Source organism: Chelonia mydas, chromosome 11 (genome assembly GCF_015237465.2).
Source record: "Chelonia mydas isolate rCheMyd1 chromosome 11, rCheMyd1.pri.v2, whole genome shotgun sequence".
In the NCBI taxonomy this organism is placed as follows: domain Eukaryota; kingdom Metazoa; phylum Chordata; order Testudines; family Cheloniidae; genus Chelonia; species Chelonia mydas.
Genome location: NC_051251.2, coordinates 16,070,600 through 16,085,612, shown reverse-complemented (window position 1 = coordinate 16,085,612; position 15,013 = coordinate 16,070,600). Strand labels below are relative to the sequence as shown.

At 38.3% G+C, this 15,013-nt stretch overlaps 1 protein-coding gene across 3 annotated transcripts in view; it reads left to right on the top strand.

The window, feature by feature from the left end:
- The window catches only part of DPP10 (dipeptidyl peptidase like 10), a 427,741-nt gene that overhangs the window by 19,155 nt on the left and 393,573 nt on the right, over window positions 1-15,013 (top strand). The gene's annotated exons all lie outside the window — the stretch shown is intronic.

Sequence of the window (15,013 nt, the reverse complement as noted above, 5' to 3'; positions counted from 1 at the left end):
AAGGAAATTTTTCTTACATTTTTGAGGGGTTTTGTTCAAACAGTTGTGGGATTTGTAATTAAGATGGTGCAAATTAACTTAGTTCATGTGAAGCCTAATTAGGAGGCTGAGGTTCCACTGTATGCAAGAACAGTTCAGTATGAGATGGAGAGCCAGCGAGAGAATGAATATAAACAAGGATAAGAAAACATTTAGAAAAGTCTCAGTATAGGATTTTAAATCATGCCATATTATGCTATATAGTAATTAAGAAATATAAAACATTTTTGTTTAGGCAGAGGAGTTTAACACCAATGATTGGTGACTAGGTTTTCAATACTTATACTTGGGCTGATGTGCCTGAAAAGAGCACCATTATTTGTGCAGTGAAAACAGATGGTAGGCCTGGGAATTAGCAGCATGAGTTCTATTCTTGGCTCTAGTACAGAATTCCTGTTTGACTTTGGGCAAGTCTCTAAGGCCAGTATTTTCCAAAGTGCCCACTTGAGTGACTCATTTTCTGCTGGAAACTTGAGGTGCCAATCTAGAATTGGGCACCAAAACACTGTGGCATCCAAATTTAGTTGACGTTTTTGAAAATTTAGTCTCTAATCTCTCCTAGTCTCAGTTTCCCATCCATTAAATAAAGATAAATACCTTGCTATCTTGCAGGGAGGGGTGTTGTGATGTTAAATGTGTTGGTGTTTGTGAAGTGCTTTAAGATCCTTTAATGAAAGGTGCTATAGAAGTGCTAAATATATTACGATCATAATACCAAAAACATGCAAAAAAGTAGAGGATTTGTTTGTTTTTTACAGTTATTCCATGCTGACTTCCTGAAGAAAAGTCTAGGTTTCTGCTGTACAGACTGAATTTTGGGACAATATTAAATCTAGTGATTCACAGTGTCTGCCATAAAGGCAGAGTTTCCACTATTGCAGTATCATGCTTTGGTGGTGCTGTGTTATGCAAACATAGTAGCAGCTCACTCTGTGACTGTAAAGCAACTGCAGTGTGGGGGTGGGGGGTGTTGTCAGTCAGTGTGACAAAGATTTCTGTTTGGTGCAGTCCAGAGAATGTGGCAGTGTTCTGCAGCATGTACTTTCAAACCAAGAGCTCTGTGCTTGATCCTGCATAAATACATATGTGCATGAGTAACTCTACATCTAAGTAGTCCCATTGTTTTGAATGGAAACTACTCCCAGGCATAAAGTTTCTGACCTGCATGAGCATTTGCAAGATTGGGCCTGAAACTCTGTGCCACAGAAAAAGCTGTGAAGAACATTTTAATTACTTTATTCTTTCCTTCCTCTCATTTTAAAGAAATATGAGTAGTCTTCCTTTTTTCTGTGCTGCTGCCTCTCTCATCCCTTGTTCTGGGAAAGCAGCTACTATTAAATCATAAGTAAAAGTATCACGTTTTAACCATTGAATCCTATCCACTCGCCCAATTCTGCATACCCTTACTAAAGAGCATAGTAATTAGTCCTATTGACTGCCTATATGGCCAGTTTTGGTGCCCAAACCTTATTTAGATGAATGGTTGTGGTGTTTTCAGTGGAACTTCTATTTAGTCTTACCTATCCAGGCATCGTTGGTGAAGATTGAAGGTTCCTGGGCCTATTTCTGCTGTCACTGACATCAATAGCAAAAATGTCCAGTGGCTTCAGTGGGAGCAGAATGGGACCCCAACCACTTACTTATAATTCATTATTCTATATTCATTGAGGACCTGATTCAAAGATCTTTGATATCAATAGTCTTTTTTCCACTGGCTTCAATGGATCCCACTTTATAGAGCACTGCATATCTTTGTAAGTTTCAACTTTTCTTTAACAACAATCTATAAAATACACATTTAAATTCAATTGAAAAATACATAAGGCACTTGAGATAACTTCTTTAAAGTAAAATTAATCTTTAAAGTATACTTATCTATAAAGCCAACATTTAAGTACTTATCTAATCTTTGAAGTAAATTTAGCCAGATGTGGTGGAAGTATGGATATAAGGTTAATTTTTTTATTTGTGAATGGGGAAGAGCAGGATCAGAGTAGTTCAGAAACTGTAATGCTCTCCTTTTGTTATGATTTACCAAAGTTTTCCTTAAAAACAATATTGGTGTGACAGGGAAGTTTTGGCAACATAAAAATTGAAATATTTTTTCAGATATTTTAATAATTTTATCTCCGTTTGTTTTCCCAAATGGAATTCATCATCTTGGTATCAGAGTATCTAAATAATGTAAGTGTAAAAACATACATATAGAAACCATGACCTTTAATGAGGGTCATGCCTGCTTTATTACACTAATAAAATACAATACATGAAAAAGTTTATTGCAAATGCAATAGACCATTTTTTCAAACCTTGAATCAGACAAGTAGTCTTTAGGTGAGGAGTCTCATTGAGGGTGAACTTAGGCCTGGAATAAGTTGTCTTACACAAAAGGAGAAAATAGTCCACTGACTTAATTGGGACTACTTGTATGAATAAGTGTTTGCAGGGTAAGTCCATGGTTTGTAATCCTTCACTATTACTTCTACCATACTATGAAAATATATAGTCAGACTAAAATATTCTAGTAATCTATGTGATGCCATTGCACTATTGCAATAGAATAAGGCTGATATACTTATATTATTTGAGATGGTGAAAAACTTTCCAGTCCACTAGAATAACTGAGGAGGATGTTAGACAACATTACTAGGGATACACATTTTTAAATCATGAGGCCCAAATAACTTTCATCCAAGAGTCCAAACAGAGTTAGCTGAGGAAATATATGGCCTGCTGATGTTAATTATTAATAAATCTTGAATACTGGAGAAAATCCAGAAGACAAAACTACAGGCCAGTTAGCCTAACATCAATCCTGAATAAAATAATATGAGTCTTATTTGATAAAAAAATTAAAGATAGCAAGAGAATTAATGCTAGTTAACATGGTTTTGTGAAAAATGGGCCTTGACAAAGCAACCTGATTTCATTCTTTGATGAAATTACAAGTGTGGTTGATGAAGATAACTGTAGGTGTAATATACTTGAACTTTTGTAAGGCATTTGACTTAGTACTGCATGACATTCTGATTAAAAAAATAACACTATTCATATTAATAGAGCTCACGTTAAATGGCCTGAAAACTGGCTAAGTGACATTTCAAAAAGGAGTTGTCAATGGGTATTACTTTCTTTCCTGGGTATCTGGCTGGTGAATCTTGCCCATATGCTCAGGGTTTAGCTGATTGGCATATTTGGGGTCGGGAAGGAATTTTCCTCCAGGGCAGATTGGAAGAGGCCCTGGAGGTTTTTTGCCTTCCTCTGTAGCGTGGGGCACGGGTCACTTGCTGGAGGATTCTCTGCTCCTTGAAGTCTTTAAACCATGATTTGAGGACTTCAATAGCTCAGACATAGGTGAGAGGTTTTTTGCAGGAGTGGGTGGGTGAGATTCTGTGGCCTGCGTTGTGCAGGAGGTCAGACTAGATGATCATAATGGTCCCTTCTGACCTTAATATCTATGAATGGGGAATCCTCATGGACTGGGGATACTTCTACTGGGGTTCTGCAGGGATTGGGATTAGGCCCAATGTTATTGAACATTTTTACCAGTGATCTGGAAGTAAATATAAAATTACTGCTGATAAAATTTGAGGACGACATAAAGACCTGCTGAATGAGAAATACTTATGAGGTTAGGACAGTCATTTAGAGTGATGTGGATTAATTGGTAAATTGTGTCATCTCACGCAAAATGCATTTTAATACAGCTAAATGCAAAGTTATACATCTGGGAATGCAGGCCATATCTACATCATGTGGAAAGCAATGACTCTGAAAATGATTTAGGAGTCATAGTGGACAAGAAACTTAACATGAGCCCCGAGTGTGATGCTTTAGCAAGAAGGGCCAATGTGATCTTTGGCTATACAAACACAGGAATAGGGTCCACAGTTTAAAATGGGTGTTGAGAAATTGGAGAGGGTGTAGAAAAGAGCCACAGAAATGATTTGAGGGTTCAAGAAAATGCCTTAAAGTGTGTGAGAGAGACATCTGTTGAATTTTATGTAAAAGAAAGTTGAGAGGTGAACTTTATAACAGTGTATAAATACCTTCCTGGGGAGAAAATACTGTGTACCAAAGGGCTATGTAATGTAAAGGAGAAAAGCATAATAAGAACCAATGGCTAGATGCTGAAGCCAGTCAAATTCAAATAAGTTTAAGTGAGGATGGTTAACCATTGGAACCAACTACCAAGAGAAGTGATCAGTTCTCCATCTCCAAGTGTTCAAATCAAGATTGGATGCTTTTCCAATAAAGATTTGCTTTTTTAGCCAAAAACAAGTCCCTTATAGAGTGATCTTGCAATTGTTGACATTGTTTTATAAATGGACTTCTACAAAAAGTAGCTCTTTTGGTCTATCTTAGCTCTTTTTTCCCTTTTGCTTGATAGTGATAAAATCCATTCTTCCCTTTTTATTAGATGTTGTAAATCTTAAGTCATAATAATTAAAGAATAATAGGTTATTTATGTATGATCTAAAGAAGAATAAGTTCTTCTAGAGGATTATATGCTTAGATGTGTGAAATTTTCCTGTCAGGAAGGCTTATGTTTAGAATTCTGCGCAGTCTCAGTCTTGGGTCCCAGTGATGCAGTTTTGGCTGTAGGGAAGCTTTGGGGATCTACACTTTTCTTGCACTTTCTCAGTGGTCCTCCATTAGCTAGTCCTATATCTGGGGTGCACTTATTATATTAAGTGCATGTTCTTGGTTAAGGGACTTGCGCGCTGGCTACCAGGATTCTCCAGACTTCTTGACTCTCTCTGAAAGCACAAAGAATTCCATTATAAAAGGTCTAACTTACTATGTACCTGTTGAGGAAATGACTTTTTTCTTCCCTTTCCCATCTGCTGTATATCACTTGAGCTATTTCAATACACAAAATCCAGTATGTCTACTTCATGAACAAGCAAAATGGTGGTTCAAGTAAGGCCAACTTGAAAATCTGTTCCGTTTGTTTTGTGGCCTTAGCAGGTAACTCCTATGCATAGCCAAAAGCTTATGTCTCTTTAGCACAGCTGCTCCATGGGCATAGTAGCTGTTGTGCATAAGCTATTCCCTGCCTCAGAGGTGGAATATTTTTGTTCCAACCAGGGCCTTATTTCCATGAACTTGACATAGAAAGATTTGGAATTGAGCATGTGTCAAAGCAAAAATGTTACTTTTGGGTCAAACCATACTCTGTTTTTGGAGATGAACAGCGAGCTTCTGTTTAGTACATGGAAACATTTTTAGGAGGAACATTTGTGCAGTGAAATGGTTTTAAGTCACTATTGCTACTAGGTATCTCTGATTCAGACCATAGATTTAGCCAGAGGATTTTGCCCTTAAGGACTTTCCTGAGGTTCTGGGTATTCAAGAACCCATGCAGTGACATTAACATATTCAGTAAGTGTTTTTCAAAGTAATTAAAGCTTCTAGGATTTAATCTTTTATGTATGTAGATTAAAACTGAAAGTTGATTTAAATTATGACAAAGGGAAGTTCATTCAGAAACAGCTGACAGTAATGCCCCTTTTGTGGCTGGTAGAACACTGTTGAGCCTAGTTTATAATACAGAACATTGAATTTATTATACTTGTACAGTTTTCCCAAGTGACAGTGCAGAGTGTGTTCGTTTTTTTTTTTTTTAAAGTGGAGGTAGAATTTGATGCAGTAAGCCTCTGGGGTTCTTATTTAGAACAGAACATTTCTTCTGTCAAATATCTGATGTATGAACAATTTAAGAATTTTTGTGTTTTGCCATGACCAACCAAGATGTACAAAACTCAAAAGGATCAAGAGACTGATCAAAGTATCTATTTTCATGTTGGCAAATAATAGACCATGCCAAAATACTGTGTAGTAACTGAGGGTTTTTACAGCAACAGCAGAGAATAGTAGTTATGTGAAACATACGTTACATAATTTATCAGTGCTTAAGCTTTTGCTACTTTGAGCTAGAGTAATTCACTTTCTATTTGTTTTTCAGTCATTTAGGTTTCCAGTGTGTAAACACTTTCAACTCTTTTTTTTAAAAAAACAAGTGGGACATCTTTTCTGGATTGAGTGCATCATTATTTGAATACATACTCTTGACATTCATCAGAAATAGGCAAATAGTCCTATTTAAGTTCTTACAGAAAATAGAAATTTTGTGTCTGTCTCGTGTATTTGTATAAAATACACATACCAATGATCTATATATTGATTTCACTAAGACTGGAAGTGCTTGTCTCCACCTGAAATTGTTCCTGATATTATAGATCGTTTGTTTGTTTTGCGACATCTGTCTGGGCAAAAATCACATTGGGGAAGAAAGCTACTAGAGCCTCTCCTGGAATAGTGCTTGGGGTTTGCTATAGACCACCAGGATCTGATTTGGATATGGATAGAGACCTCTTTAATGTTTTTATTGAAGTAAATACTAATGAGAATTGTGCGATCATGGGAGACTTTAACTTCCCAGGTATAGACTAGAGGACAAGTGCTAGTAATAATAATAGGGCTCAGATTTTCCTGATTGTGATAGCTGATGGATTCCTTCACCAAGTCGTTTCTGAACCAACAAGAGGGGATGCTGTTTTAGATTTGGTTTTGGTGAGTAGCAAGGACCTCATAGAAGAAATGGTTGTAGGGGACAACCTTGGTTTGAGCGATCATGAGCTAATTCAGTTCAAACTAAATGGAAGGATAAACAAAAATAACAAAAATAACCCTGTGACTAGGGTTTTTTATTTCAAAAGGGCTAACTTAAAAAAATTAAGGAAATTAGATAGGGAAGTGGATGGGACTGAAGAATTTGTGGATTAAAGGCAGAGGAGGCCTGGAATTATTTCAAGTCAAAGTTGCAGAAACTATCAGAAGCCTGCATCCCAAGAAAGGGGAAAAAATTCATAGGCAGGAGTTGTAGACCAAGTTGGATGAGCAAGCATCTCAGAGAGGTGATTAAGAAAAAGCAGAAAGCCTACAAGGAGTGGAAGATAGGAGGGATTAGCAAGGAAAGCTACCTTATTGAGGTCAGAACATGTAGGGATAAAGTGAGAGGCCAAAAAACATGTAGAGTTGGACCTTGCAAAGGGAATTAAAACCAATAGTAAAAGGTTCTATAGCCATATAAATAAGAAGAAAACAAAGAAAGAAGAAGTGGGACCGCTAAACACTGAGGATGGAGTGGAGGTTAAGGATAATCTAGGCATGGCCCAATATCTAAACAAATACTTTGCCTCAGTCTTTAATGAGGCTAATGAGGATCTTAGGGATAATGGTAGCATGACAAATGGGAATGAGGATATGGAGGTAGATATTACCACATCCGAGGTAGAAGCCAAACTCGAACAGCTTAATAGGACATTAATTGGAGGCCCAGATAATCTTCATCCAAGAATATTAAAGGAATTGGCACATGAAATTGCAAGCCCATTAGCAAGAATTTTTAATGAATCTGTAAACTCAGGGGTTGTATTCTAAGACTAGAGAATTGCTAACATAGTTCCTATTTTTAAGAAAGGACAAAAACGTGATCCGGGTAACTATAGGCCTGTTAGTTTGACATCTGTAGTATGCAAGGTCTTGGAAAATTTTTTGAAGGAGAAAGTAGTTAAGGACATTGAGGTCAATGGTAAATGGGACAAAATACAACATGGTTTTACAAAAGGTAGATCGTGCCAAACCAACCTGATCTCCTTCTTTGAGAAGGTAACAGATTTTTTTAGACAAAGGAAAAACAGTGGATCTAATTTACCTCGATTTCAGTAAGGCACTTGATATGGTTCCACATGAGGAATTAGTAGCCAAACTGGAAAAGATGGGGATCAATATGAAAATTGAAGGGTGGATAAGGAACTGGTTAAAGGGGAGACTACAGCAGGTGACACTGAAAGGTGAACTGTCAGGCTGGAAGGAGGTTACTAGTGGAGTTCCTCAGGGATCGGTTTGGGGACCAATCTTATTTAATCTTTTTATTACTGACCTTGGTACGAAAAGTGGGAGTGTGCTAATAAAGTTTGCGGATGACACAAAGCTGGGAGGTAGTGCCAATACAGAGAAGGACCGGGATATCATACAGGAAGATCTGGATGACCTTGTAAACTGGAGTAATAGTAATAGGATGAAATTTAATAGTGAAAAGTGCAAGGTCATGCATTTAGAGATTAATAACAAGAATTTTTGTTTTAAGCTGGGGGTGCATCACTTGGAAGTAACAGAGGAGGAGAAAGACCTCGGAGTATTGGTTGATCACAGGATGACAATGAGCCGCCCATGTGATATGGCTATAAAAAAGCTAATGCGGTTTTGGGATGCATCAGGCGAGGTATTTCCAGCAGAGATAAGGAGGTCTTAGTACCGTTATACAAGGCACTGGTGAGACCTGATCTGGAATACTGTGTGCAGTTCTGGTCTCCCATGTTTAAGAAGGATGAATTCAAACTGGAAGAGGTACAGAGAAGGGCTACTAGGATGATCCAAGGAATGGAAAGCCTGTCTTATGAAAGGAGACTCAAGGAGCTTGGCTTGTTTAGCCTAACCAAAAGAAGGTTGAGGGGAGATATGATTGCTCTCTATAAATATATCAGAGGGATAAATACCAGGGAGGGAGAGGAATTATTTAAGCTCCGTACCAACGTGGACACAAGAACAAATGGATATCAACTGGCTATCAGGAAGTTTAGACTTGAAATGAGACAAAGGTTTTGTAACCATCAGAGGAGTGATGTTTTGCAACAGCCTTCCAAGGGGAGCAGTGGGGGCAAAGGACATATCTGGCTTCAAGACTAAGCTTGATCAGTTTATGGAGGGGATGGTATGATGGGATAGCCTAATTTTGGCAATTAATTAATCTTTGACTATTAGAGGTAAATATGTCCAATGGCCTGTGATGGGATGTTAGATGGGGTGGGATCTGAGTTACTACAGAGAATTCTTTCCTGGGTGTCTGGCTGGTGAGTCTTGCCCACATGGTCAGGGTTTAGCTGATCACCATATTTGGGGTCGTGAAGGAATTTTCCTCCAGGGCAGATTGGAAGAGGCCCTGGGGGTTTTCGCCTTCCTCTGCAGTGTGGGGCACGGGTCACTTGCTGGAGGATTCTCTGCACCTTGAAGTCTTTAAACCACGATTTGCGGACTTCAATAGCTCAGAAATAGGTTAGGGGTTAGTTACAGGAGTGGGTGGGTGAGATTCTGTGGCCTGCATTGTGCAGGTCGTCAGACTAGATGATCATAATGGTCCCTTCTGACCTTAAAGTCTATGATTCTATGATCTGATGTGGGGTGGCCTTATGCTACAGTGTGTACATGGGAAACTGTTGAAAGGTGTACCTTTAAAACTGCTACATCACATATACATATAATTAGAAGAGCTGGGCAAATAAATAATTTTTTGGTTAGCTGGCAGTTCCAAAAAACTGAAAAATCAAAAATTTGGTTTGAGTTTAAACGAATTTGAAAATGCTCAAAAATGTAGGTGAATAAGAAAAATTCAAACTGCAATGTTTTGTTTTTGTACATTTTTAAAGGGCACAGAGGTGATCACGCAAAGAAGTGAAGATGAGCAGCTTCAACATCCGTCTATGTTTGGTACTTACATGGCTCCCATTACCAGAGTATCTGAGTGCCTCACACTCTTTTAATGTATTTATGCCTGTGAGATAGGAAGTGCTATTATCCCCATTTTACAGATGAGGAACTGAGGCACAGGGACTTGCTCAAATAACACAGGAAATCTGTGGCAGAGCAGGGACTTGGAACCCATGTCTCCAAGTCCTAGGCTAGTGTGCTAAATGCTGGACCATCTTTCATCTCTTGGCCTCAGAATGTGTCCCTCAGAGCCATACTTTGAGATGACCCTGAACGTACTGACTAGGAAAGCAAGGGATAGCAAGTTACTAGTCCTCTCCTTCAAGTAGACACCCCATGTAGTACTGCAAGGTTTCAGAGGGTTGTGGAATGCCAGAGGGCCACATGGCCTCCATATATTCAGAAAGTTCAGATGAGTATTGACTCCCGAGATCATTTGAGTCATTGTTTGCTTATAATTTTCTTCTTGTCTGTTTTTTATTTTTGTTTTAGGGAGGCTGTTTAGTTTTTGTGCCATTATGTTGTGTTTCTGTCAAATACGTATGGTCCCTATGACTCTGGAAAGGTGCTCGCACAGATCTATATATAAATATCTTATTGATCCAAATAAATATATTTCACTTTGGGACCAGTTTCACACGAACTGTTACATGTAATTTGGCTACAGTAATGTTGGGGGGGGAGGTTATGTTTTTGATCTTATTCACTTGCACTGGTAGTGATAGGTCAAAAGAATTGGGAGTGCTTTGTGGTACTCTGGGAAGTTCTTTGTGACAAAGATAATGTCCTGACTGGTTTAGTATTCCATACAGATCCCAGTTAGAGCTGGGTGATTTTTTTTTTAATCAAATAGTAAATTTGCTGAAAAATTTAGTTTTGGACAACTATAAAATGTGGAATTTTTTTTCAAAAAAGTAAAAAGTTTGGTTTGACAATTTTGAAGTGAACCATTTCTACATTTCATTTCAATATATCGTTTGAAATTTTTTGTTAAATATGAACAAAATTTTTTTTGTTTTTCACAAGAAAAACCTAAAAAAAAAAATCTGTCTAGGTATGAATGATTTTTTGATTTAATCACCAAATCAAAGATTCACTTCAGCTCTCATCACAGTGCCCTCCTCAAGGTGGAACTAGACTGCATGTATCCCATACCACTTTGACCTGGTGTGTTCATGTTTGTGTGTGTTAGCATATGTATTCTATTACAAAAGTGTGTTATGTCCCTCCCTATCATCTCTGTCTATGGTTCTTCTGTGGCACCCATCTCCATAGCATCTAGGTGATGGGTCCCTCTCTATCAATCAAAGATGTCTCCCTTTGTAATTTAGAATATGTAAAATAAAACCGTCCCAATCTGGAAGTGAATGTTACAACTTCGGGGTGGGGATGATATTTGTGGAGTAAATCTAATGGGTAGTGGACAATGCCATTTAGAGGATTGAAAACCACACAAAATGAACAGGCAAAAACGTTTGCGTGAGAGAGCATGGGAAAACCTTCCCCAATTTCAACTAGCTCTGTTGAATAAATCCTACTAACTGTTACTTAAACAACTTCGGTTTTCCATCCCATTTCTACTGCAATGAGAAACTCTAGATGACACTAAAAAATTTGTCAGCATGGATAAAGCTGCTGATATTTAATGGCTTTGCTCTTGAATGCAGACAAGGTTTTTGTCAGTATGTAGGGGGTAATCTTTTCATATGAAGATAATTTTGGTATTAACTCCCTGGAATGGCTGAAACTTCTGTCTGAGAGACCAACAGGATGTGCTCTGATTATTTTCTCTATTGTGTGGAACATGTCAGGGTTACTCCATGTCTCCATTACTGTTCCTACTTGCAACAAAGTCACTGCATGTTACCATCTGAGCCCTGCTTTATATCAAGGGATTGAATCAGAAAATATACCTGTGTGCAGATGTTACAATCTGAAGTGTCCATCCCTCACCTTTAAGTGGTTGAAAACAAGATTTAAGATCACCTGGGAGAAATCAACGGTTATTTGGTTTTTAAGATATTGCCGACAGGCATTGCATTCCCAATGTAGCTCCCTCTGATGTGAGTGAAGCATGAAATTTAAGCATGAAACTTAAGTTTAGCTCAAGTGTTATACATCTCATGTTAATGCAGAATTGTGGATGCTGCTCTGAGGTTAATCCATATTAGTGTGTGTTGTTACCGATTAAGATGAGGACCGCATTGATAGATAGATAGAAAAAGAGAGGGTCAAAGGAAGTAATTGTATCTCAGTTTTTTTTTTTCATTTGAGGAACTGAGACACAAATCCTGACTTGCTTAAGGACATACAGGAAGTCTGTGGTAGAGACAGATAGACCCATAGCTCTTAAATCTAGTCTAGGCCCTTAACTGAAACACCACTATTTTTCAGGCCCAAGCCATCTGAAGATGGGTACCTAAAATTGAAACATCAAAATATTTTAAATTTGTGGTTGTTAAGCTATGTGCTTCAGCATACCCATCTCTGAAATAAGGATAAAAATGTTCATTCATATTTACAATGGGTTTTGAAATCTTTGAATGAAAAGTGGAATATAATGGAGATATACTGTTATCTTTAAAAAGTCAGCTGATACAAAGATGAGTGTGGTTTACATCTCTAGATGAATGGAGAGAACATTTGTCAACAATTACAGCAGAGTGGAATAAGAGATACTATAGTATTTCCATATATTTAGAAAAGGAAACAACTGGAATATCTCAATCTAATTTGGATAATAATTGAGAACGGTTTTCCTGGGGACACCTTGCTTAAATGGCATTGATGGAGCTTAAAAGCTTCGCTGCATGCAGTGGGTTCCCATTAAATAGTCATCTTTTGTCATTTGTTACTTCACAGTGGTATCTCAGTGAGTTACCACCATGTGGTGACTATTGGTAGATATTGAACTTTTAATGGGGGCCAATGCAGATATACGTTGGTTGGTCTAACCATCCTCATCTTGTGATGAAGTGCATCTCTCCTGGATGTATGTAACGCATTGGATCAATACTCTTTGAGGTCTGATAAAACCTACCTCTAAGAGGTGTTGTGAGTATTAGGTAGTTAGACATTTGTGAAGCAGTTTGAAATACTACAATGATAATTTAAAAATGAAAAAAAAAATCCCAGAGAAAAGAGTTTCTCACTAGAAATGCTCATAAACCTGCAGCTAATGCTGTTAAGATTTTCTTACGTCTTCCTTTTGGGGTATGCACTGTGTAAATTCAGTAGGAGATTATACTGATATTTTTCATAGAAATTAATGAAGCTACAAGTAGGCCTGCTGCTCGGGTAATACTCCTACTAATTCATTCTGCTAAGGGTTTGTAGAAATCAGCTTTACAAAGTTTCTCAGTTCTTATATGATACTTAATTGGTATAAAGTGAAATGTGGGCCATGTTAACTCTTTACTGCCTGTTCCTCATGAACCCTGAATGATCCTGATGAGTAACAAGCTAGTTAATAAGGTGGTATAAGTCAGTGGGCAAAATCACCAGTGAGGGAAGCAAAAAACAAAACCAAAAAACCCCACCCAACAAAAACCAAAAAGACTCCCAACATTCTCTGTCTTTCTTCAGGACTGATTTTATTAATAACAAAAAATGCAAAAACCTTCAAATGGTACAAATATTAGGTAACAGACCTTTCCTGCTTTCCTCAGCTAGGAAAGGATGTGGTACAACCTACCACTTGGGCTATCCCCTAGGCCTTCTTCTGTTTCCTAAGAGAAACACTTCCTTCAGAATCTTAACTCCAACCATCATCTTTGCCCGACTGATGCAGGAGAACTCCGTTATGTAATCTCCAGCAGGCAGTCACATGATGCTTAATCAGCTGACCCTTCCACTTCATGTGTCTCTCCCCTCTCCCCCCGCTAACCTTGTTCTTAAGACCTGAAGGCAACATGCACAAGACCAAGACATCTGTTGCAGGATCATCAATGGGATTTACAGAGATGATTAACAGGAGGGGTTTTCATGCTAATGACTTTCCTGCCCCCCCCGAGTAGCATTCCATATAGTCTCCTCTGCCTGTGCAGGACCTGTAGAAACAACTGAAGACCTGAGATTGCAGGAACTGCTGAGATTACACACAGAAATTGGGGGATGCAGATGTTGCATGGTAAGACATAAGTGCTATTCTAGCCCTTCCAAACTACAGAAGTGAGAGAACATTCAGATGATAAATACTTTTTGTCAGGGAAGACTATAGAGGACTTGCTTGGTAAAACTACCTCAGAAGGTTAGGGGACATAAGAACATAAGAATGGCCATTCGGGTCAGACCAAAGGTCCATCCATCCCAGTACCCTGTCTACTGACAGTGGCCAAGGCCAGGTGCCCCAGAGGGAGTGAATCTAACAGGTAATGATCAAGTGATCTCTCTCCTGCCATCCATCTCCACCCTCTGACAAACAGAGGCTAGGGACACCATTCCTTACTCATCCTGGCTAATAGCCATTAATGGACTTAACCTCCATGAATTTATCCAGTTCTCCTTTAAACCCTGTTATAGTCCTAGCCTTCACAACTTCCTCAGGCAAGGAGTTCCACAGGTGCACTGTGCGCTGAGTGAAGAAGAACTTCTTTTTATTTGTTTTAAACCTGCTACCTAGTAATTTCATTTGGTGGCCCCTAGTTCTTATGGGAAAAAGTAAATAACTTTTCCTTATTCACTTTCTCCACACCACTCATGATTTATATACCTCTATCATATTCCCCCCTTAGTCTCCTCTTTTCCAAGCTGAAAAGTCCTAGCCTCTTTAATCTCTCCTCATATGGGACCCGTTCCAAACCCCTAATCATTTTAGTTGCCCTTTTCTGAACCTTTTCTAATGCCAGTATATCTTTTTTGAGATGAGGGGACCACATCTGTACGCAGTATTCAAGATGTGGGCATACCATGGATTTATATAAGGGCAAAAAGATATTCTCTGTCTTATTCTCTATTCCTTTTTTAATGATTCCTAATATCCCATTTGTTTTTTTGACTGCCGCTGCACACTGCGTGGACATCTTCAGAGAAATATCCACGATGACTCCAAGATCTTTCTCCTGATTAGTTGTAGCTAAATTAGCCCCCATCATATTGTGTGTATAGATGGAGTTATTTTTTCCAATGTGCATTACTTTACATTTATCCACATTAAATTTCATTTGCCATTTTGTTGCCCAATCACTTAGTTTTGTGAGATCTTTTTGAAGTTCTTCACAGTCTGCTTTGGTCTTAAGTATCTTGAGCAGTTTAGTATCATCTGCAAACTTTGCCACCTCACTGTTTACCCCTTTCTCCAGATCATTTACGAATATGTTGAATAGGATTGGTCCTAGGACTGACCCTTGAGGAACACCTCTAGTTACCCCTCTCCATTCTGAAAATTTACCATTTATTCGTACCCTTTGTTCTCTGTCTTTTA